General features: G+C 46.5%; 1 protein-coding gene across 2 annotated transcripts in view; it reads left to right on the top strand.

Moving 5' to 3' along the window:
* The window catches only part of LOC146353608 (exendin-3-like), a 78,056-nt gene that overhangs the window by 21,624 nt on the left and 31,109 nt on the right, over positions 1-25,323 (top strand). For both annotated transcript variants that reach the window (XM_084836890.1, XM_084836891.1), the window contains exon 2: positions 22,565-22,633. The gene's annotated coding sequence lies outside the window, so the exon portion shown is untranslated. The remainder of the gene's footprint in view (positions 1-22,564; positions 22,634-25,323) is intronic.

The following is a 25,323-nucleotide window of genomic DNA, read 5'->3' as shown; positions in this document are numbered from 1 at the left end:
CATTTGGACCTCAATTGTCCAATTGTGTGATGGTGGCCCGCTCGCTCCATCCTCCTCTTTATCTGGGCCCAATAAAGTTCATTGCGGCAGGAGGAGCTGCCAAACAGCACTGCCACTGCCTCGCTGCTCTTAATGTTGATGAGGAGGGCCTTGGTCTCCTCATGGTCCCACCTCCTGCCATGCATTGGTGCAGCCATTTTAGAGCAGCCACACTTCTACTACACACACACACACCAAGACAGACAGCCACGCACAACCACCACTTAACTACACACACACAGACCAAACCGGACAAAAACACCACAATGCACAACTACACACACACACACAGACCAGACAAAACCACCACAATGCACAAACAACAGGAAATCCACTAAGCACCACCACTAACACACTACCACCACCACAAAACAGAACTCCACCCACAAATCACCATGCAGACGCAAGCGCAAATGCAGATGACATTCAGGAAGTTAGCAGGAAGTTGATGACAGATTTTGCAAAAGCGGAGCTGCAGCCCCGTTTTTTTTTTTTATTGTGAGGCGGTTAGGTTAACAAGACCAGTAAACACGAGGATCATCAAGCACAAATATACAGAATTAATAAAATCACAGTCCCTGTCCGAGAAAACAAGACAGTGGGGGAGCGCACAGAGGGCGGGAAACATTTCGGGCAGCAACGAAAATAAAACATAAATAATTACAGAAATAGTGGGAAAGTTCTGGCCAAGGCAATCCACAATGGCGAGAATGCGGCAGAAGCTATGGGGGGATTTCCTAGGGAGGAAATACGTAAGCAATCCCAACAAGGGAGAATGCGGAGGAAGTTACATAGGGTAAATTCCGGCCAACGGAAACTACGTAAATATTTGCGACGAATAGTCTTTTGCAGAATGGCGGAACGGGACGGGCGGCTATTGGGCGCAGAGAATTTTTCGATGTTTGCTGCGATTTTATTTACGTAACTTTCGAGGCGAGAAAAAAAACACAGTATTTCAGGGGGTTGCGGACAGCGGGACGGGACAGAGGATGCCGACTGCGAAAGTCAAGCGGGATGGTAGGAGCACAATTCGTACATCCCTAGTTTTCCCAGTAGCAACGTATGGCTGTGAGAGCTGGACTATAAGGAAGGCTAAGCGCAGAAGAATTGATGCTTTCGAACTGTGGTGCTGGAGAAGACTCTTACGAGTCCCCTGGACTGCAAGGAGGTCAAATCAGTCCATCCTAAAGGAAATCAACCCTGAGTGCTCATTGGAAGGACAGATCCTGAAGCTGAAGCTCAAATATTTTGGCCACCTAATGCAAAGAGAAAACTCCCTGGAAAAGACCCTGATGCTGGGAAAGATTGAAGGCAAAAGGAGAAGGGGACGGAAGAGGATGAGATAGCTAGATAGTATCACCGATGGAATGGATATGAACCTGAGCACACTCCGGGAGACAGCGAAGGACAGGAAGGCCTGGCGTGCTATGGTCCATGGGGTCACGAAGAGTTGGAGACGACTTAACGACTGAACAACAAATTCTATTTGTCAGTACATTTAGCTTCTTTTCTTTGTAAGTGTATTGTATACAGAAGATATTTGACATATATTAACTGGCCACTTAAAGTGGCAATCGTCTAAAATGCTATTAATTCTCTTACTGTTCTGAAGAAGGTTTTGGCACATGAGATGTTTGTGGTAGAATCTTCCTGTAGGCCATTTCCTCAAAACGATTCCAATAAACCACATTGCTGACTGGGAATTTAAATCACAATGCCTACAAGAAGTTATTTTCTGCATCTTCCTCGCCAGCTTCTGGAATTATCTGCCTCCTTGAATTCTAAACACATGGCACTTTTTTCCCAACAAAAAAAAACTGACAAGGACATGAAAAGCTCTTCTGATCCATGACAGCTTCAAGACTCCAAAAGGGCTCCGTGAGCTGGTGAGCACCAGCTGCTTCCGAAATGATACCCATGTACTCAAAGGGCTTTTTGAGATCACCTCTCTCTCTCTCTCTGCATGTGCTCAGCAGGTAGACACTGCTGAGACCACAATTGCAACAAGCCTGTTTACCTTTCATGCTTCTCTTCTTAACTGCTTTTTCAGGAAATGGGAGCTGGGATTCTCAGCCCTGGAGAATGAAGATCCTATAAATAAAGAAGGGCCATCTGGATAATATTACAAACATTGCATGCTCTTTTGGGGATGGTGCCAGTCTGGTCAGGCTACAGGAATATCAGCACGTCAGCATTGAAAGCTTAGCCCATATAGGTTAGGCCACAGGCAACCATGCCTGTGAAGGGCAGTAAATGTGAGTCCTAGCATTACTGGGAACAGGATTGGTAGGGTGCATTGGTAGGCCTGGAAATACAACTTGGGAGACAGTAGGGAGGCAGGCAACATTTAAGACAGGCAAGTTGAGATACTTAGACAAAGACTAGAATGCCACAAAGTCAAGGCCAGAATCTGGCTGTTGTCCAGAGGAAGACCCATAAATCACTTGGAAGCATTTAGAAGAGGAGTGGGCAACTTGTGGCCCTCCAGATGTTTTGGCCTGCAAATCCCATTAACCATAGCCAACATAGGCAATGGTGAGGGCTGATGGTAGCTGTAGGCAAAAACATCTGGAGGGAAACCAGTTGCCCACCCTTGGTTTAGAGGGTTGTATCCAATGGGTTGTGTCGAATATTAGTTTAACTTAAATCCCATTCCTGGCAATGGGTGCACTCTAAGTAGGACTAACATTAGATACAATCCATGGTCAGGAGGAAACAGTAGGCGGCCATATTAGGACTAGGGAGACAATCATGGCCCCTCTTCCTTCATTCTTTGGCTGAAGCTTAGACAAAGACTAAGACAAAATGAGAAGGGGACGGCAGAGGATGAGATGGCTAGATAGCATCACTGATGCAATGAATATGAATTTGAGCTAGGGATGTACGAAAGTCACTTACCTTTTTGCGGAATTGATTCGCGGTGGGGGGGAGGTGCTCTGTCCCTCCCCCCGGAATCCTCGACGAGGGGGGATGCGATCTGGTACTCCCCCCCGGAATCCTGCCCGGTCGGCTCTACTCCGCAGCGGCTGCCATGATAGGCTACGTAATACTTACGTAGCCTATCATGGCATGCCCCCCCAAAAAAACAGCGTACGCAAATGGCGGTGGCTACGGCGGCCGCCATTTGCATTCCCTATTTTTCGCCGTTTTATCCTATGTAAATATTTACATAGGCAATTACAACCAAAAAAAGGGAACCGCAAATAGCGTAGTTGGCGTTATTTGCATTTCTTTTTTTTCACTGTAAAAGCCTACGTAAATATTTACGTAAGATAAAACGGCAAAAAATAGGGAACGCAAATGGCAGCTGCTGTAGCTGCCGCCATTTGTGGACACTGTGTTTTGTGGGTTTTTTGCTTGGCTTGCCGTGATAGGCTATGTAAATACTTATTTAGCCTATCATGGCAAAGACCAGGATGGCAATGGTGGCCACAGCAGCCGGTCAAAAGACCAGCCGCCACTAGGGATGTATGAAAGTCACTTAGCTTTTCGCAGCTTGGCTTCGCGGTGGGGGGGAGGCGCTTTGCTTTTCCCCCTGAAGTTCAGGCGAAGAGGGGGAGGCTTCCCGCCTCGCCCGGCTGAAATTCAGGCCGGGGTGGAGGCTTCCCGCCTCGCCCGGCCAAAATTCAGGCCGAGGAGAAGCGCCCCGTCTCCCCGGCCGCAAAACAAAAAGTAAAAAAAAAAGACCCCGTGATAGGCTACGTGACGATTTACGTAGCCTATCACGGCTAGATTTCCAAAGTCAGCCATGATAGGCTACGTAAATCATCACATAGCCTATCACAGGTGACTTTGAAAAAAAACAAACGCGTACGCAAATGGCGGTGGCCCATGGGCGCCACCATTTGCATTCCTTATTTTGTCACGTCTAGTCTACGTAAAGATTTACGTAGACTACGGCGAAAATAAGGGCAACGCAAATAGCTAAAAATGACTAATAGTCAATAGACATATTAATAGTAATGAATATAAATATGATCATATTCACACATTGACATAAAAGTCACAAACTATCTTATTAAGTGGCATTAAGAATCATAAATGGATATAAATATTAAACAAAGCATTATACAAAATCATATTTTTAATTTTTATCAAATGCAAGCACAATAATGCTAGTTCCCTAGATGGCCGTGGCCCCTTCCCCTGGCTCCAGCCCATTTCCTTTGACCTCCACTTGTTTGGTGGTTTCCTGACTTTTGTCCAGGTTTTTTTCTCCATTTCAAAAGGTTGAAGTGTCTCTCCTAAGGTATAGTTTCTTAGTTAAAGTTAAGGTTTCAGCTAAAATATGCTGACCTTTCTGTTATTTTTGCCCGTGCCCCTTATGCCATTGGCTCCACCCACCCCCGGAATCCAGCCCCTGAGAGCTCTCAAGAAAGAGATGCAGAATATATGCAATCAGATTAAGTGACAGCAAATGCATGACCCTTCTTTCATTCCTTACTAGAGATGTCAGAGAATTCTGCCCGGATCTTAAATGGGCTTGAATTCTGACAAATCCGGTCCGTGGAATCCTCCTTGGAATGGGGCGGCCAGGTCGACCCAGACCGAAGCTCATGCAGACCCTTTTTTTTTTCCTCCACCAAAGGGTGGATTTTTCTAAAATAATTACGGAAATAAAAATGTAAATGGGAAATGGAGGAAGAAAGACTGCAAGCAGCTTCACCCTTTTTACATGGCATTTTCTGGAGGCTTTCTTTCGCTGGGGTTGAGTCATCCACAGAAATCCTCCATCTTTTCTGTTTATTGTCTGTGGATGTCAGGTGAGGTGAAGTCAGGTGAGGTGAGGTGAGGTCAGGTGAGGTCAGGTGAGGTCAGGTGACTGGAAGTTACATGGGGAATCCCCGCCAAGGGCTTTACTCTTACGGAGACCGAGGGCACATGGAAAGGAGTTTTTGGCAGGAATTACAAAAGTATTTACGTAAGTTCCAGAGCCGGAAAAAATGGGGGGGGGATCCGGGGCAGGCGGATGGCGGAACAGGGCAGCCCTTGGCTCTGCGGCATCCTCGCAGAGCGGAGCCGCTCTGCGAGGATTCCGGGGGGGAGGAATGGATCGCCTCCCCCCCCCATGGATTCCCCACTGGAACGGACGGTGGGGAATCCATACACCCCTATTCTTTACATGATGGAGCTGTATTTACACACACACACACACACACACACACACACACCACCCATTCCCCAGGTGGACAATAATGAATCCACAGGGCAAGCCGTGGCTGTGGAGATTATTCCCTCATTACAACATGTCCTCTGTATCTTGCTTCAACTAGTGGCATCTCTACACCAGCCTAAAATCCAGCGTTTAAGATGGGGCTTTCTGCTTCCATTTTAAATGCAGGATCACAGCGACTCCCTTTTTCATGAGCTTCCTTTTCCCCTACCCCTTCCCCCTTCTTCTCCCCATATCTGAGTCTTCCATTATCTTTCACTGATCTCGCTCATCTTCTTGCTGCTTTTACTCTTTTCACGGAGGAAACTGAAGCAGAACACAACGGGGTAATTTGATAGCTCAGTATCTGCCATCTATTTAAAAACGGAACAAAGGGCATGTAGTGCAGGAGATGCCTTGAATGATCACGGTGTCATGTAAAGAGCCCACAGACTTCCATGAAGGAGCAATCTTAGTTGCAGGTTAAAAGCCCGAGGAGCTACAGGAGGGACAACAGCGGCTCCCTGGCCTTATCGACTGAGCTATTGGCTGATTTGGGTCATCTGGTTGGGGTATGTGTCTCATTTATATTTGGGGAATATACATCATGTTTAGGGTTGGGAACACGTCTTCCTCCAGCTAGGGTGGCCAATGCCATGTCTCCTACTTTGAAGGCTTCCTCTATTTGAAGGGCAAAGCAATCCAAGTTTGGTTTAAAGATAAAGAACCATGAGGAGAGAGAGCAGGGAGAGGCCTTGAACTGGCCCATCACCCATTAGCACCTGGGCAGCAGATTGAGCAAGTGCATAGGTCTACTTAAATTATAATTATTATTTCCAAATTTGCATCTGTGTGTGTGTGTCTGTGTGTGTGTGTGTAAGTGGCCACCCTAACACATACACATAAACACACAGTGGAGTCAGGCTCGTGCCCCCTGCCCCCACCCCAACCTATGTGCATTCGATAGCCCTTATGAACAGACTCTGTGCATACACAAACTCTGTGCATACACAGACACCACATGCATGGTCTGGGCCCCTACAAAAAGCAACACTATTTCCTATGGTTGTTTTAGAATGCTATTTTATGGTTCCACAGTTGGTATAGAAAATGTATTGCCTGCTTCTTTGAGATCATTAGATATGAAGAGGTCTACATCTCTGAGAAATAATTAAACCATCTTGTACCTTTTCCTATGGCTCCTTGTCCATTGCCTCTGAAGTATCTAATAGTGGCTGGTGTCAGAAACATGACACCCATTTGACATGTAGTATAATGGGATATGATGAAAACACCCTCACTACAGTGGAACTGATATAATTCTCTCCATTCTTGATTTTTCCAACACATGGCAATCTTATGAAATGGAAAGTGCCCATATTTTTACTTCCAATGTCAAGCGACATTCCGAAGGCACCTTTTCTAGTGATTGTAAGTGTGGCGTAGTGGTGAGAGTGCTGGACTGGGAGCCAGGAGATCCGGGTTCTAGTCCCCACTTGGCCATGGAAGCTCACTGGGGGACTTTGGGCCAGTCACAGACTCTCAGCCCAACCTACCTCACCAGGGTTGTTGTGAGGATAAAATGGAGAGGAGGAGGATAATGTAAGCTGCCTTGGGTTCCTTGTGAGAGGAAAAAAGGTGGGATATAAATATAATAAATAACTAAACAAACAAACAAACATGAAGGCCAAGGACTTTGTGCACTGGCTTATGAATGCCAAGTGTTACAGTTAACAAGTGGTGAAGCATATAATTTCCTTTGTCACTTGAGTTGTCATTTAGTGTCTGTTGGAAACTAATAGCCAACCAGCCAATAGCTGGTGATCCCTATTTCTGGGAATTCTTTGACCATTGAAGTCATTCAGATCATATGAGGAAATCACTCTCTACAGCAACTCTGTGTAAACACCTGAGTAGGTCTGGGTCTGGTTTGCCTTTTCATTTATGCCACTGATGTAGTTACAGATATTGGCAAATATTCACTATAGCTTTCCTGGGACAGCATATCTAAAACAATGGATACCTCTTATATATCTTGAAATCACAATTTCCAAGGCACCGCCTAGATGTTTGAGCAAGCCAAAATGCTGTGTGTGTGGGGAGAGAGAGAGAGAGAGAGAGAGAGATTCTATATCTATACGTACACACTTCTGGCCCACACTCTGAAACAAAGGACATTTCCCCTTGGTTGGTTGGCACAAAGCTCTGGGGGAAACAAAGAAAAGACCAATGGAGAAAAAAACAAAAATGAACATTTATAAGTTGCTATGGACTTCATACACTGTTCCATCTAAAGAAACAGACAAAGGTTAAAAAAGTAATAGGATTCTTTGCTTTCCTCTAATACATTTCAAAACATGATTCATCCTTTTCTGCTTAAGATGCAGAGTTTGGGTGTCTTTGGGACCCATGGCCTTCATTCCACCTCTAACTAGGGATGGCGGAGAATTTCTCCCCGAAACTTTGGGGGGCCGAGCACCAACGTGTTCAGCCCCCCGAACAAGTTTCGGGGAGAAATCCTCCGCACCCCCCCACCCCCCGCACCACCCCCCCGGGACGGGACTTACCTTCGCCTAATGTCCCTCCCGGCGGCAGGTCTGGCCGGCGGTTCGGCGGCTGTTCATACGGGGCGGGAGCAGCAGCCGGTCTTTTGACCGGCTGCCGCTGCCGCCATTCCAAGAAAAGAAAAAAAAAACGCCCCCGTGATAGGCTACGTGACGATTAACATAGCCTATCACGGCTAGATTTGCAAATTCAGCCGTGATAGGCTACGTAAATCGTCACGTAGCCTATCACGGGTGACTTAAAAAAAAAAAAGCGCGTACGGATAATGGAGGCCACCATAGGGAGCCGCCATTCCCGTTCCTTATTTGGTTGCTATAGTCTACGTAAAGATTTACGTAGACTACAGCGACCAAATAAGGAACGTGAATGGCGGCTCCCTATGGGGGCCGCCATTAGAGTACGCGCTTTTTTTTTTTAAAGTCACCCGTGATAGGCTACATGACGATTAACGTAGCCTATCACGGCTGACTTTGCAAATCTAGCCGTGATAGGCTATGTTAATCGTCACGTAGCCTATCACGGGGGCGTTTGTTTGGTTTTTTTAAAACTTTCAAGTTCGCGGCCGGGCAAGGCGGGAAGCCTCCCCCCCGGCCTGAATTTCGGCTGGGGCGAGGTGGGAAGCCTCCCCCCCAGCCTGAACTTCGCGGGGGGAGCAGCGAAGCGCCTCCACCCCACCGCGAACAAGCTTCGGCGAAAGGTAAGGGACTTTCGTCCACCCCTACCTCTAACTTGCATTAACAACTCTGCTTCTCATCTATGCATAGTAAAATTAACTAGCGGACTACTAGTGGTTGGCTATTGGTTTCCAAGCAGACACTAAATGGCAGCTCAAGTGACAGAGTCAATTATATGCTGCACCACTTCATGCCTGTAACACTTGGCATTCATCAGCCAGTCTATGATAGAAAACAGCCTGCAAGTTGCTAATAAACCACTGGGAATAGCCCAAGATTCTTGATCCTTGAAGCGTCTGCTCATAAATAACGGCTTGGCCTTGGATGAGGGCAGCCAGTGATGCTTCGATGTGGGCTGCCTGAGACTCACTCTGGGACTCCTCCACCAGGCACAGGACATATTTCGTGACATTGGCTTTGATGGCATCGTTGTGTCTTCTGAAAGCCGTCCTTTCTTTTCTCTCGAATTTGTCTTGTTCCTCCCACCCGCCAGCTCTGCTTTCTCGAAATATCTCCCTAGACGATATTTCACTTGTGAGACTCTTAAAAAAAACACATACCTTAGCATCGGAGCTAGCAGCCTGGAGGTGGTGAGGAAAGCAGACCGGTGAGCTGGCAAGCTGCTGAGAGGCAGAGAAACAAGCAGCGGTAACAGCAGAACCTTTCTACGCACCAAGCTGCTGAGATGGAGGATCCAGGCTAGAGTCCCCGGCCACGCAGGGCCAGTGAACATCCCTTGGCTGCCTCTGTCCCCTGACCGGTGCTGAGCTACTAGCCCGACGTTGGTGGCACCTGCCTGCAAATAGCAGAAAACAGGCCAGCAGCTCCCTCTCCTGGCATGCGGTTATAATGGTGCAGGGATTAGGGCTGCAATCCTGGGCACACTGGGAAGCAAATCCAGTGGGCCCAATCTCAGTGGGCCTTACTTCTGAGTAGACAGGCATAGCATTGCACTGTAAGGCACGTGGATCTGACCACCACGGTCCTTGGGGATCTTTATGCCTGGCACACAGGCTTCTCGTGGACAGAGAGCAACTGACACGGACGAGCTGCTTCCGTGGGATCTGGCAGGGGCTGCACCACAATCATAATGACAAAATGATGCTGGAAGCGATGCTGGATCACAGCTTTGGGCCTGGACAAAGGAGTGCTCGTGGCTCGGGACGGGAGGTCGCTATTTTTCTCAGTGGAGTGGAGTGAATGGCTAGAAAAGAGGTGGAGATCCTCCTTGAGTGCTGTGAATGGGAGACGCCCCTGGAATTGGGGAAGTGACTCATCCTCTCCCTCCCTCTCCCCAGCTGGGGACCAATGGGTCCTGGTGTCTGAAGTGCACAATAGAACCATTTTGGGAACAGGCAGGGAGAGCCGGAGGAAGACAGAGTGAGAAGATGGGAGGAGGCTGGAGACAACAGCAGCCATGCAGGTGGTGGCGGGCTGCCAGGAAGAGTGTCTGCCCCCCCTTTCTGGCTGAGCCCCTTTCTCCATGCTGGGCAAAGCACAGAGAAGATCTAAGATGGACGGGGGTGGGGCGATGAGGTCAGCGGGCACAGCCACAGCCACGGACACCATCTGGCCTGCAGAGGGAGCAGCGGTGCAGCTGGGCAATTGTAGCAACCGGAGTTAATGTTAATGTTCAGGGTGGGGGTGGAAGGGGGGACATTAGATGGCTGTGTGTATTATTTCCATTGCGAAGCTCACAGCCCACAGTTCTCTTCCCCCACCACCCCACCAGCATCCCATGCCTTAAAACTGCTCCTACATTCCTGATCCGATTGAATGACAATGAAACAATGATGGCCAAGCTTGATTAAAAAAAAATAATCTGAGCATGTGCAGTTTTGCATTTTGGACTCACTCACAATCAGAGCCCCGTCAGGACTATGGGAATAAAAGGGAGTTTGCTTCTGGCGCTCTCACTGCCTCCCGCTCTCTGGGTGATCATGTGGGGAGGGGCTGGGCTGTGGGCCACGGATCATGGCCCCAAGATACCAGCACTCCAGGTACCTTGGCCCCAAGGTCCAGTGCTACCTGCACCACCGCCTGGGAGGGCAACCCAGCCCCCACACACACTGGGGCCTCCTTTCAGCACTAAGTCAACCCAGGAGCTTCATGAGAAATACCTGTTCAGGCAGATCCAGACACACCAAAAAAGAAGACACCCCAAACCATTACAGATGATGATTGCAAATGCAACACAGGGATCACTGTCCACTGGAAGGGAAGGGGGCATTCGCAAAACTAGATGGGGCAGCCCAGCTCGTGGCACTTGCTCAGAATCTGTGGCCATGTTTCCATGACAACAGAAGGAGAAGCTAATGGAGGAATACCGCATTTTTGAAAAGGAATTGGCTTTGCTGTGAGCAGGGGTTCCACGAGCAGATTCTCCGCAGCAGTAAAAATCACTTCACAGAACATACTTCTCGGTGGGGGTGGGGGTTGGAGTGAACATCATCTGACTGGCAGGGGCTGCTCAGCCAATAAGAGAGACTTCCTCACTCTCTCCCCCCCCCTTTCTCCTTTCCCCTGAAATTCCAGATGCACCTGCATTTCAGGAGCAAGCCTCATTGAGCACAATGGGAGTTACTTCCGAGTAGATACACATATGCTTTTGCTTGGAAAGAGTGGGGGAGATCACAAAGACAGAATATAGCCCCCAATTTAACCTGCAGGACCTCATTGACCACAATGGAAGTTACTTCTGAGGAGACACTAATGGGTTTGTTGTGGGAAAGAGAGAAGTAAACACAAAGACAGAAACCAGCCCCCACAATAACCTGCACGATATCTATGAACAAGCTGTCAAGAACTTACTTCCTAAGGCAATGAATCAGAGCTCCGAGATTGTGCTTAATCGCACTTAAGGAATTGGTCTTTAATGTGTGCCATTTCAATTGATGGGGGAAACTCTCTAAATACCTATGGGGGCATTCAAAGGCAAACCTCATTCAACACAATGGGAGTTACTTCTGAGGAGACACTAATAGGTCTTGTGGGAAAGAGACGGAAACCAGCCCCCATTTTAACCCACAGGATCTTTATGGGGGACCTGTGAAGTAGTTACTTCCTAAGGCGATGAATTGGAGCCTTGAGATTGTGCTTAATCGCACTTAAGGAAATGGGCTTTAGCATCTGCCGTGCCAATTGAGGGGCTTCTCTGTTATTTCTGTGGTCATTGAGAGGGCAAGCCTCATTCACCACAATGGGAGGAAACACTCTTTGACTGTGGTCATGGTGAAAGGCATACCCCTGGGCAGGGCTAGCATACCTGAGGTCAATGCGGGGGGTTGGGGCACAAAGCAACTATACCGGGGAGAACCCGACTTAAGGAAAAGATTCGGACTTTAAGCAGTCTCGGGAAATCTGGTTTTCCCCTGATAAGCTCCAGGGTTGCTGCTGGATGGCCACAACCTCAACACACAGCCAGTTCGGAGTAAATAGCTGGTGGAAACACCCCCTGTGTCTCAAACAGCTTTCTGTTTTGCCCAGGGTTTGGCCTCTAATCCTCCGTAGGAGGAGCCTCCCACGCACCCAGCTATATCTTAAAGAACTAAAACTGTTCTCATGAGAACACTACTGGGAAAGGTCTCTTTTTTCAGTTGTAACATCTTTGCCCTCAGTTTTAATGCATTGCTTTCCACTGTATATGTACACACCAGGGAACTTCCCCTGACATCTGGATAAATGATTTGCCTGCAAAGATTGTCCACAATGGTTTTCCACCCTTTGCCAGACTGTGAATCAAAGCCTAAACCTGAGTTGGATTTTAGATAAGATGCACGATTTTCCAGGATTGTGCAAGCAAGCATATACTCATATCCTCCGGTATTTGCATACTGTCCAAATGTACCCATTTAATAGTCACCAATAGGTCTGAAGTATTTTTGAAGCATTCCACCCCACCCCACCCAAGACTGGTAACTGAGATGGTAGGAAAGTATACCTCTATCTTGTCTTCCTTTACTCCCCTTTTTGGAGTGCAATTCCCATCTTTGCCCATTGACTATGCTGGCTGTGGCTGATGGGCATCTGGAGGGCTCTAGGTTGCTTATGCCTGAATTAGATCTTTCTACAAAGCAATATTCCACAACCTTGTATCAGCCTTCCATAAGGAAATGTTGTTCACACAACTTCTTTTGCTGTATGGAATTTGTGTCCTATTAAAAAACAAACAGAGATTTCTTCAAACAGTGAGTTTTGCTATCCAACAGCAAAGTTCACAGGAGAAGCCAAAAAATAAAAAGCAAAACAATTATTGATGTTTCTATGGCTTCACTTTATTAATGAATTGAGCCTTCCCAGTTTGCAAGTTTAGAACTAAAGATGTGTGCACTGTTGCTGGGGATCTTTGTTCCAAAATGGCAGTCAGACATGAGGTGCATCTTACTCTGCAGCTCAGAGACATTAACTCTGTCTGGACCTGTAGAAAGAAGAGCCAAAGAAATGAAAAATATGAGTTGGATACAGCTTGTTTAAGGGATCCATGCTCCTTTAGCAGTCCCATGTGACACATTCAGAAGGAATGCTTTCATGGTCTTAAACACACATTTCCATCTCTTTTTATATACTAGGGGTGTATGAAACCCCACTTACCATGCTCCTCTGGGGTTCACAGGGGGGGTGATCTGGTCCTCCCCTTGGAATCCTCGATGGAGGGGAGGTGATCCGTTCTCCCCCCCCCCCAGAATCCCCAGCCAGCTCCGCTCTGTGGCATGTCTGCTGAGCCACTGGCCGGGCCGATCTGCAGCCAGGCTGCTGCAGATGCAAATGGCATCCTGTGTAGGGGACACCATTTGCATTGCTGCTTTAGCCATGATAGGCTATGTAAATATTTACGTAGCCTATCACAGCTAAAGCAGCGATGCAAATGGTGTCCCCTACGCAGGACACCATTTGTGGCCGCACATCGGAGCAGCGGCCAGCAGCAGCCAGATCCAGACCGCTGGAGGCAGGTAGGATCCAGTCTGCGGGGACTGCGCGGGGTGGAGGGGGGGAATTGCTCCTTTAGAATCCGGCATCACTGGAGACCGTGGAGGAATTCTCTGCCATCCCTATCATATACAGAGTTCACACGTTGTCCCTGCTTTTCAGGAAGTGGACATATTTTCCCCAAAACTCAAAGTGTAATATATTATTTTACCCTGGAAAATGCAATGCCTCACTCAGATCACACAGCCACTGCTATTTTGCTTGATATGAAGAATGTTGTTGAATCACGCAGTGTTTTGTGAGCTTCCTTTAATATTTTTGAAAATGAAGTTCATCCAAAAAACATTTTTTGTTAAGATGGCAAAGAGAAGCAATGCCTCCCAGCCTGCAATGTTATGCACTGGCTGATTCCTGTCTCTTCTCCCCTTGGGTGAAACGTTACCATGGGGGCCAAGGGGCATCCTGGGTCTAGGGACACCCTTTTGGCCTCCCTCCCCTTCCCCTGCACTTTGTTCAAAAATGAATGGAAATGCAGCCAGTGTCTTGACACTGTGGTGTCCCTTCACAAGGGAAATGTTAGCATCTGGGATTGGGGCTGGTTGGGATGGAGGGAAGGACCGCATCAGAGGCCATGATCAGACCATGCCATTAGACTAGCCTTCTCCAACCTGGTGGCCTCCTGGTGTTTCACACTACAGTTCCCAGCATGCGGCATGCCTGACTGTTGGCCATGCTAGCTAGGGCTGATGGGAGTTGAAGTCCAAACCTTTTGCAGGGCACCAGGTAGGGGAAGGCTACATTAATTAAATGATGTTTTCTTCCTCCCCACCCAGAGTTGTGGTAGTTATCAAGGTTTTCAAATTATAACCTGGTTGCATAACTTGGGCATTCTTTTCACTTCTTGAATATACATTCATCCTGAGCGAATAAGAGTTCAGCAGTACCTCATACCTGTTTTTGATCATCCACTGAAGGAATTGCTTTGCTGCCTGATTTTCAAGATAAGTTGAAAGGTCACTGGTAAATGTTCCATCAGCATGTCGCTTCACGTTATCCTTGATGTATTCAGAAGACAAACTGAGAAGTCAGAATTAAGACATTGATGGAGTAGGCTTCATGATCCACTACTGAAAATGCCCTCCCTCTTTTTGCCACCCTCTGAATTTCAGAGTCTGGGGGTCTTGGAAAAAGGGCTTCTGTAGCTGACCCTCCAGGCCTCCTACCACCAGTTGAAAGCATTGACGCTGGTCCTTAGGAGATGTACCACAGAAAGGGTAGCATAAGCAATAAAAGAGGATGGGAAGATTTCCATGGCTAATACAGCCACCATCTTCACCTAGGAACTGGCAACCTGTAGCCCAAGAAAATAGTTTTGCTTGGGTAACTGCTTGCTAGCTCTCAGCTGTTGGCATCGGAGGAGGAGACCTAATGCCCCCTACAGCAGGTCAAATTAAGTTTAGCTGCCATACAGTGTGCTCTAAGTAGAAAGGTGAAAATCTCAGCTCCCTCTAGGAGGGACCCTAGGGAGCCACCTTTCACCCACCCACACACATCTGCCTTCCTGAAACTGTTATTAGCATCCTGCCTTCCTTTCATGCAGGGGTTTCATGCAGATGTTAAACATGGTGGGAGACAAGGTGGAAACCGACACATCCCATAGCATAAACAGGGGTGGGAGAAGTAGGCTTGTTCGAGCTTGCTGAGATTCTCTGAACTCCACCTCAAAGCTCACTTTACCTTGCTCCTGTTTTCATTTCCAACCTTTTTCTTTTCTTTTCATTCGAATGTGAAAAGTGTGCATTTTGAATGGAAAAAGTGCACACTCCCCCCACCCCATTGACTAAAGCATGGAAATGTTCATCTTAAAGTGTGCATATGTTTTAAAATAGAGATTTTTTTGAATGTGATTGAAAACTGGGATGTGTGCGAGCATTTTCCAAAAAATGCACTCCTATTCACATTCAGAATTGCAAATAGCACAATTCTGATTAATTGTGAACTGAAATGAAACCCTTGCACATCCATAAGCATAATGCCATGGGGCTGATTAGTAGTTTTCCAGCATGATCTTCTGGAATCAGCCCTCCAGGCTGGAGCAGAACCATGGAGGCCCATGGTCCCCAAATCCCAACCTAGGCAGCCTATCTAGAGGGACACCATGGGTGACAGCCATGAAAGCCATTGAGGGCTCCAGGAGATTAATCAGGGTCGCACAGCCCCTGTCCTTCTCCTGACCCAGGTAATCCATTGGCAGTTTCTGTGCTGAACCTGGGTCAGATGCCAGATAGAACATGGGCCCCTGTGTTGCTGCAAACCAGCCTCGCTGAATATCATCTCTGTCGCCTCCCTGGGCTAGATCATGCAGTTTTACATCCAGCCTGCTAGCATCACATTTCTATGTTCTTGTAGATTTTTCAGCCCAGCTCTGCTATATGTATGATTTCCAAATGCTCCTTACCCCGATTCGCCAGCCATTTGCCAGCTGACAGGGAATAAACTTGCAATGAGCAGCCCCAAAACACACAGCCACAGAATGCTCTTCATCTCCTCTTCTGCACAGACACCAAACTCAGAGCAGAGGTTTCAGCAGTGATGTCTGAAGATCCACCAGTCGAGAAGTGCAGCTGTTGAGACAGGGTCAGTTGGTGCCCTTACATAGTATTCATGCTCTGCCTCTACTCCACCCCTGCTCCGCCCGTTCATCTACTTAAGCCCCTCTCACCAGTCCTGCTTCCGTTCTGCCCCAGCCATCATGGCAACACAACTTCCCCTTGGCAAGTCCACTTTGCAAAATCTTTCTTGCTGTATGCTACAAGCTCTACACTAGGGGGACCTATATGCGCAGGAGAATGAGCAAAACCCAGAGAGTTTGCTTGCCTTGAGTAAAAAACCCGTCACACTTGAAGCTCAATGTGTCTGTCAACTACATCCTTTACTTGCTTTAACTTTTGTTCTTCTAGTTGTGGGCATAAGAGAGCATTCTAATTTTGCTATATTATGTATATGTTACTATTCCCAACCCCTTCTCTTCTTCAAAGATACATCAGTTGGGTAGTTGAAGGTGGGAAGGTAAAGGCTATTCTAAAAGAAGCAAGTTTCTCTTCAAGTTGTGGATCCTTTCCACCGTACAGCTCTTTGTGACTTTAGATGGTTCCTTAAGGTTGTTTCTGCGTTTTCTAACAGAATACCAAAAGTCAACAAAAGATAGGCCACTGGTGTTTTCTCTTGGGTGTTTCAGCCATGTATGACTCTTTTAGAGTATTTGGTTTCCAGTGGGCCCATAGAGAGCAGAATTCTAGAATTCTTCATTGAACAATTAATCACATTTCCCTCCGCCAAGAAGTTCATATCAGAACACGACATGCATCAATTTTTTTCTGCAACTTTTTGCTGCCAAATAAGCTTGCAGAACCCCGCTATGGCATGATGACATAATCATGTTCTCTTGCAATGATCTGTCTTGAGTGGATATTGCAAAATGAATATGCACCAGGTAGTATGTAGGAAATGTTGTTGATAATGGTAAAAATACGTTATGATTATGGTTATTATTTAATTTATATAGCACCATCCATATGTGGCACACTTCACAGAATAAAAGAGAAGAGTTCCCTGAAGCAAGGAGTTTACAAACTGAAGTTAACAAGTGGGACCTGCCTCAAACTGCTGTGACATGTCTCTGGGGTGCCCTGCCCCACCCTACTGCTGTTGTGTGTTGGTGGTTGTGATTCTCCTCCACCTCCCTTCTATCCCACTGCCTCACTATGGGGAGTAGAGTGCCTCATCTATGGCTGTTGCAAGTGACTGGTTTTGGGACTTGAGCTGGGTGGATTCCCACCAGCTCGAGGACCTGGACACCCATGCTTGCCCAGCTTGGCACATGCCAAGTGGGGCAAGACTGGCAGTCCCCACTGCTCTCAAGCCACCATTTTGTGCAAAATGGCAGCTTGGCCATTTCTATAAATTACAATTCTGTGCAAATGGTGGCTGTAAAGAGGCCCATTTATGCAAAATTGCAGACATAAATGGTTCAGCTAGACAATTTACACCTGTAATTTTGCATAGATGAGCCTCTTTATGGCTGCCATGATTTGTGCAGAACTGTTATTTATGGAAAAGGCCAAGCTGCCATTTTATTTATTTATTCATTCATTCATTCATTCATTCTTTCATTCAAAACATTTGTATCCTGCACTATATCATTAAGATCTCAGGGAAGCATACAGATAACATCAATTCAAACAGTATAAAAATAAATAATTTAAACAGCTTAAAACATATTAAACCATTAAACAAGCTAATATAGGGATGGTAGAGAAATCTGCCATGGACTTCAATGAGGCCGGATTCCCCCCGAAATCCCCCCAGGATGGAACCTACCTGGCGGTGGCTGGTCCAATTTGCCGTCTTCGTTCCGCAGCCATCCGCTGCCGGGCTGCGGAACAAAATGGTGTCCGGCGGAGCGGACACCATTTGCATCCCTGCCGTTGGCCGTGATTGGCTACATAAATATTTACGTAGCCTATCACAGAAAAGAGCAGGGATGCAAATGGCATAGCAGACGCCATTTGCGTCCCTGCCATTGGCCGTGATTGGCTACGTAAATATTTACATAGCCAATCAAGGCCAGGGGCAGGGATGCAAATGGCGTCCCCTACGCCGGCCGCAGCAGCCGGAGCCAGCCGGCGACTCCATGCACTCCCCGCAGAGTGGAGCCGGCTGGGGAGGATTCTGGGGGGAGGACCAGATCGCCTCCCCCTGCCTGAGGACCCCCCGCATAGACCCCAGGTAAGGGGATCTGTACATCCCTAAGCTAATACCAATTAAAATCTAAAACAATAAAACAGTAAAACAGTGTGCTTCTTTAGGAAATGAATTTAGTCCCCAAAGGCTTTGGTAAAAACCCACGTTTCTACTTGGCACCAAAATGAAACTAATGTATACATCAGTCGGGCCTCCAAGGGGAGGGCATTCCACAACCAGGGTGCCACAGCAGAGAAGGCCCTCTTCCATGTCCCACCATAGTGAATGTCTCACACTGGTGGGACGCAGAGAAGGGCCCCTCCAACAGATCTCACTTTTCGGGCAGGCATATATAGGGAGGGGAGCTCCCTCAAATATTGAGATCCTAAGCCACTTAAGGCTTTAAATGTCATCTCCAGACCCTTGAATTCTGACCAGAAGTGTATTGGCAGCCAGTGCAATTCCTTTAAAACTGGTGTTATATGATCTTTATGAGATGTTCCAGTCAGCAGTCTAACTGCTGCATTTTGCTCTAGCTGCAACTTCCAAGTCATCTGCAAAGGCAGCCCCTTGTAAAGTGCATTGCAGTAGTCTAATCGGGAAGTTACCAGTGCATGTACTACTGTGGCTAGGTTATCCCTGTCCAGGAAAGGCTGTAGCTGGTGGATCAGCTGAAGCTGGCCCCAAGTACTCCAAGTCGTGGAGTCCACCTGGGGCTCCAGTGACAGGAATGGATCTCGGAGTACTCTCAAAGCTACACACTTGCTCCTTCAGGACAGGCCGCTTACCCAATTCCTGGACTCGGAAACCACCAATCCACAGAGCTTCCGTCTTGTCAGGATTTAGCTTCAGTTTATTGGCCCTCATCCAGCCCATTATTGCCTCCAGGCACTGGTCCAGCACCTTCACCACCTCAGCCAACTCCAACGACAAGGAGAAATAGAGCTGCGTATCATCAGCGTATTGGTGACACCCTACCCCAAAACTCCTAATGACCTCTTCCAACAGCTTCATATAGATGTTGAACAGCATGGGGGATAGAAAAGAACCCTGTGGCAACCCACAGCTTAATAGCCATGAGGTAGAACAGGAATCCCCCAATACCACTCTCTGGAATTGGCCCTGCAGGTAGGAGCAGAACCACTGAAGCACAGTGCCCCCAACTCCGATCCTGCAGAGCTTACTCCCATCCAGTAAGATACCACGATCAATGGTATCAAAAGCCACTGAGAGATCCAGGAAGATCAACAGGGTAGCACTCCTCCATCTTTCACCCAGAGTAGGTCATCAGTCAGAGCAACCAAGGCCATTTTGGTGCCATACCCTGGCCTGAAACCACAAAGAAATGGGTCCCGATAATCAGGTTCCTCCAAGAATGCCTGAAGCTGCCCAGCCACCACATGCTCAAGCACCTTGCCCCAAAAGGGGATATTAGCGATGAGGCGATAGTTCTCACACACCTCTGGGTCCAGGGAGAGCCTCTTCAGGAGAGAGCACACTACAGCCTCTTTCAAGGCGGAAGGCACCACCCCCTGACAGAGCAAAGCATTTACCACCCCCTGAACCCACCCAACCAATCCACCCCTGCTAGATCGTATTAGCCAAGATGGGCAAGGGTCAAGCTTACAGGTGGTGGGATGGACTGATTCGAGCATCTTGTCCACATCATCAGGCTGCAACAACTGAAACTGATCCCTGGAAACACAACCAGATGGAGCGCTGGACACCTCCCCAGCCTCTGTGATGACTGTGGCGTCAAGTTCTGAGCAAATACGAGTGACTTTCTCCTCGAAGTGTCTAGCAAATTTATTACAGCAAATGAACAAGGGTTCCATTCTCAATTTCTCTGAGCACGAGCCAGATCCCAACACTCTATTTACTACTCAGAACAATTCTGCTGGGCGACATTTCAGGGATGAGATAACAGAGGTGTAATAAGATTTGTGTGTGTGCGTGCGTGTGTGCGTGTGCGTGTGCGTGCCATCCTCACTGCTGCATAATAAGCACAATGAAGAAACTTTTCTAATCTTCAATTGTACTCTCTCCAAGAGATTTTGAAGGGCATGATGGAAACCCAACCATCCATTTCCCCATATCCACTTTGCCCACTATTGGATAATGGTCTGGTTGTGATAGAGGCCTGCATTGTGTTTGAGACGAGCAGCTTGGCTTCAGTCAAGGGTTTTGCAAATCCTCCAACTATACCCATATACTAAGAGCAGCAATTACCCTTGCAGTCTGTGTACCATTTGGTGATGTGTGCCTAATGTATAACTGTTACTGAAACATTTCCTTCCCAACAGAACTTCTTTGATTGAATACTGGTTTCCTTGTTTGGTATAAAATCAAATTACTTTGCTGATATGTAAATTCAAATGCTTTTTTATATGAAAAGCTGAAAAACATGGCATGCTGCAAAGGGATTCCATTTCTTTCTCGTTGTAAGAAAAGATATTTAAGAATTTCCAGCTTCTGGACATCAGAGAAAGCAATATAGAAAAATGGAGGGTTGAAGAGACAGAAGCCAGTAACTTTAAAATATATATCATTCATCCCAGCCTGTTAAATGTACACTTCCATGCTCCATGTAAAACTAGTCTCCAAAGTACGATTTTTATCTGAGAACATAAAATTGAATGAATAAGAGGCAACACAATTAGAGGCAAAGAGCACAGAATAATTCTGTTCATGGCCATGTTTACCTCAAGCAAAGAAATATCTCTTTCACAATTCTGTGGTGGTGGTAGTTATGGTGGTGGAAATTGTGGGGTGGAGGAGCAGCCACATCATAAACCCTACTAGCTTGTGCCAACAAGCACAGAAAATGGGGGTAGTATTCCCCCCCCCATGGCCTTTTAATATTTTCCCTCCCCTTGATGCCAACCAGCTCAAGGGCTAGCATACTTTTTCAACCTTTCTAGGGGCATGTTGCAAAAGGGAGGGGCTTTGGATCCAGTGGATCCAAAGTCTTCTGAGCAACTCCCCAACATTAATAATAATAATAATAATAATAATAATTCATTTTATAACCTGCCTATATACAAAATACTCCAGGTGGCATACACAGTTAAAAACAATATTACAACAACAACAACAGCAACAACACTAAAATAAAAACAATACAGCCTAGAAACAGTATATGACTATCAGCAAAGAGAAATAAAGATTCTAAAAAGGGAAGGCCTGCCAGAATAATGGAGTCTTTAATTCCCACTTTAAAACCTTCAAAGAGGTCAGCAGGTGCATTTCAACCAGCAGGTTATTCCAAAACTGAGGGGCGGCAGCAAAGGAAAAGGTCCTCTTGTGTGTGGCTGGCTGCCAATCTCACATTGGGCATCCACAGTAGAGAACCCTCAGAGGACCTTCCATGGCAGACTGGGACATAGGGGAGGAGAGACTCCCCGAGGCACCTTGGGCCTAGACCATGTAAGGCCTTATCAACCAGTACTTTATATTTTGCCTGGCAACTAGTTGGCAGCCAGCGTAAAGAGTTTAAAACCGGTGTTATATGGTCTCCATGGGGTGTTCCGGAGACCAACCTGGCTGCCATATTCTGTACTATTCGGAGTTTCCAAACTAGAAACACAGGCAGCCCCAAGTACAGCACATTACAGAAATCAAGCCTATAGGTTACCAGCATGTGCACCACCATTACTAGACCCACATATTCCAGGAATGGGCATATCAGCCAAAGCTGATAACAGGCACTTCTCACCTTGACCATTACCTGGGGTGCCAGGAGCAGAGTCGGGTCAAGAAACACCCCCAAGCTATGAACTTGCTCCTGGGGAGTGCAGCCCCATCCAGAACTGGTTGACATGCCTCCAGGATGTCCATTTTTCATCCCACTCCCTGCAGAGGTTCAGAGAGATGGCAGCAGAGCCATCTAACTGGAGATACCTGCAGTGGTGGACCTCTCTCTCTGCCCATGGATAAGGAGGCCTGCAGCATCCCTTTCTGTCCACGGATGGAGGCCTGCAGCATCCCTGCAGCCTGCAGCATCCCACTGCCCCCAAGCTGCCCTCCCCAAGAGCTTAAAATTGTTTCCTCAGAAATTCAAATGGACTAAGGCAGATTTGGGAGGGCCACCCTCCCTTCACTTAGTTTAGCAGCATAATTCCAATTGCTCACTTTTTAATAAAAGCACCACATTTGGCACAGAGATCCACTAATATATTGTGAACAAATCTAGATATCGGGTCATCACACATTTGCCTCGTGGCAGCTGTGGCAACTATCTTACAAAGTGGCCATATGTGGCAATTGTTTTAGTGGACTAGATATCAATTGTTTTATAAAACTGTATAATAACACAAGTTAAATACATGTATCCTAAATTAACATAGCCTAGAATTGATATATTTAACCAAAATGTAACTGAATACTTTTGCGTATTCACAATCCTTCCTAAACTGAAGTTAATATACAAATAAGTAAATATTTAAATATAATCGTTTTGTTGCAGGTGGTGATTGTGCAGTGTTGGTGTTGTCAGCTAAACAAGATGATGTAAAAAAAATATTACAAGTTGGAGGTATGCACCATTAATATTACCAAATATTACCAAAGCAAGGAAATTATTGAATCTAGCATGGTTCTCTTAGCTAAAGAAAACATCAAAGAACCTAGAAGTGCTTATTACATGTGAGAACAGGATCTGTTGAAAATAATTTTACTCCTGAATTAAATCATATCGATATCAAAATTGAAGAAAAGCATAAATATCCTGGTTTGGAAGGACAGCAACATCATAGATGATACTGTTATCTGACTTTACTTTTTTGTTCAGACTTTGTCTATATACACTCAGGAAGGTGATCTGCAAAAACTGCCACCATAGTATTTAATCATATTTGTTTAAAAAGGAATAAAATGTAAGCTTTTAAAACAAAACAAAAAAAACCCTTGTATAGTTGCTAGAGTAAACAGCCAGAGCAGTATGGATTCACATATTAATGTGTTTACATGCCGTGGATGTAGTCAGACACAGAAGCAATGCATTTCAGAGCCTTACAACTGAGGATATACAAGAAATTTGTTTCAGTTCACAAATCATCAGAACTTGACCCATTCACAACCCTGAACAGAAGCGCATTTTTTGGAAAAAGCTGATATGATCCCAAACTTGCATTCATGTTTGAAAACAATGTACACATCTTAGTTTATTGGGGAAAGTGCACATTCTGGTGTACACGTTGAAGAAACTTGCACTTTTCCTATACTAATGAGAAGAGAAACAGATTGCAATCAAACACCAGAGTGAGGCCATCTGAGTTTCAAGATACAGTTCAGAGAATCTAAGCGATCCAGAACATGGCTGAATCTCCCATCCCCAAAACTAGAGCCAACTCCTTAGGCATTTAATAGGAACAGCACTTTGTTTTTGCAGTCTCAGTAGTACTAGTTAATGACATGTGCCTAATTGGTACTTACTATTAGAGCATATCCTTCAAAATGAACATTTCTGTTCAGTTCAGTATCAATGAAATACTAACAGGCAGAACGAAAAGCTAGTTTTGAAATGAATAATCACTTCTCCCACTGGCCATCGCTAGCTCATGAAGAAGGAACAATGCATTTGTGAGGTTAACTGTTAAAGGTATTATTTTGTGTGTGTGTCAAACAAAGTAGATATTGTTCTATTGTATTGATTTTTATATTAAAATAGGTTTTTTATTATTTATGTTTTTATATATATTAAACAAAAGTTTTTAAATGGAAGATGTAAGTCCAGCAACTGAGAACCGGAAGCCCCATCTTTTGGCTAATTCATCAGTCATCACATGACCGGGATGACTCTGTGACTTTTACGATGATTTTAAAAAGAGACCCACCATTAGGGATGTACGAACCCCCCACTGTCCAGACCTGGGGTGTGTGGAATCATCTGGAGCCCAGCCACATCTGCTGGAGTTGGCGGAGTGGCTCTCTGGCTCCCTATAAGATGTGATACACTAATGGCTGCTGCCATTAGCCTATCGCAGGAAAAACACAGCCGTAAATGGTGTATTGTTGCAGCTGTAAAGCACTGACCTTGACCTAAATTGCAGCTGCCATTAGCGTATCACATCTTATAGGGAGCCAGAGAGCCACCCCATGTGAACTCCTCCTGACCTTGGAATCTGACCTCATTTGAGTCCGTGGTGCAATTCTCCAGCATCCCTACCCACCATACATGGCATGAATGCTGAAGAACCATGCTGAACTGCTTCCGTATTTATGATCTACACCAGTAGGCAACCTGTGGTAGGTAACCTGATGCCCTCCAAATGTATTGGTCTACAGCAGTACAGCTATTTGCGTTGCCCTTATTTTCGCCGTAGTCTACGTAAACATTTACGTAGACTACAGCCACCAAATAAGGAACGGGAATGGCGGCTCCCTATGGGGGCCGCCATTCGCGTACGCGCTTTTTTTTTTTTTTTAAGTCACCCGTGATAGGCTACGTGACGATTCACGTAGCCTATCACGGCTGACTTTGCAGGTCTAGCCGTGATAGGCTACGTGAATCGTCACGTAGCCTATCAGGGGAAGTTTTTTTTTTTTTTTTTTACTTTCGCGTTTGCGGCCGGGCGAGGCGAGGCGCCTCCTCCCCGGCCTGAATTTCGGCCGGGCGAGGCAGGAAGCCTCCCCCCCCCGGCCTGAACTTCGCGGGGGGAGCAGCAAAGCGCTCCCCCCCACTGCGAACGGCCTTCGACGACAGGTAAGTGACTTTCGTCCACCCCTATCTACAACTCCCATCAGCCAAGCCAGTACAGCAAATGGTGAGGAATGATGGGAGTTGTAGGCCAAAACATCTGGTGGGCCATAAGTTGCCCATCCTACCCTAATGACTAGCTTGTGGCATGCCAGAGTAGGGATGGATGGAGTCACCTGTGCCCGTGCCACTGGGCACTCACTGAGATGCCACCAGCTGGCCAGCCCTGTTTGGCTCCTTGGACAAGCCATCACACAGTCTGCAGGCACCCGGCAAGTGACCAGCGGCTACTCGAACCCTCAGCAAGCCACCATTTTGCCAAAAAAAATGGCAGCTCAGGTTTTCCCATAAATGTAATGTTGCATAAATGGAGGCCATTAAGGGGCCATTTACACAACATTACAGGCCCTGACTATAAATGTTTTTATCTATCTATATCAAATCTATATCTAACTATATGTCTAATCTATATTTAATTATATCCATATCTATATTCACATCCATTTCGACTATATGGACTGTTATAT

The sequence above is a fragment of the Heloderma suspectum genome, chromosome 2 (assembly GCF_057233095.1).
Source record: "Heloderma suspectum isolate Gila_16-S chromosome 2, 16-S_ref, whole genome shotgun sequence".
NCBI classification, from domain to species: Eukaryota; Metazoa; Chordata; class Lepidosauria; order Squamata; family Helodermatidae; genus Heloderma; species Heloderma suspectum.
This window is presented reverse-complemented; position numbering and strand designations above follow the sequence as displayed.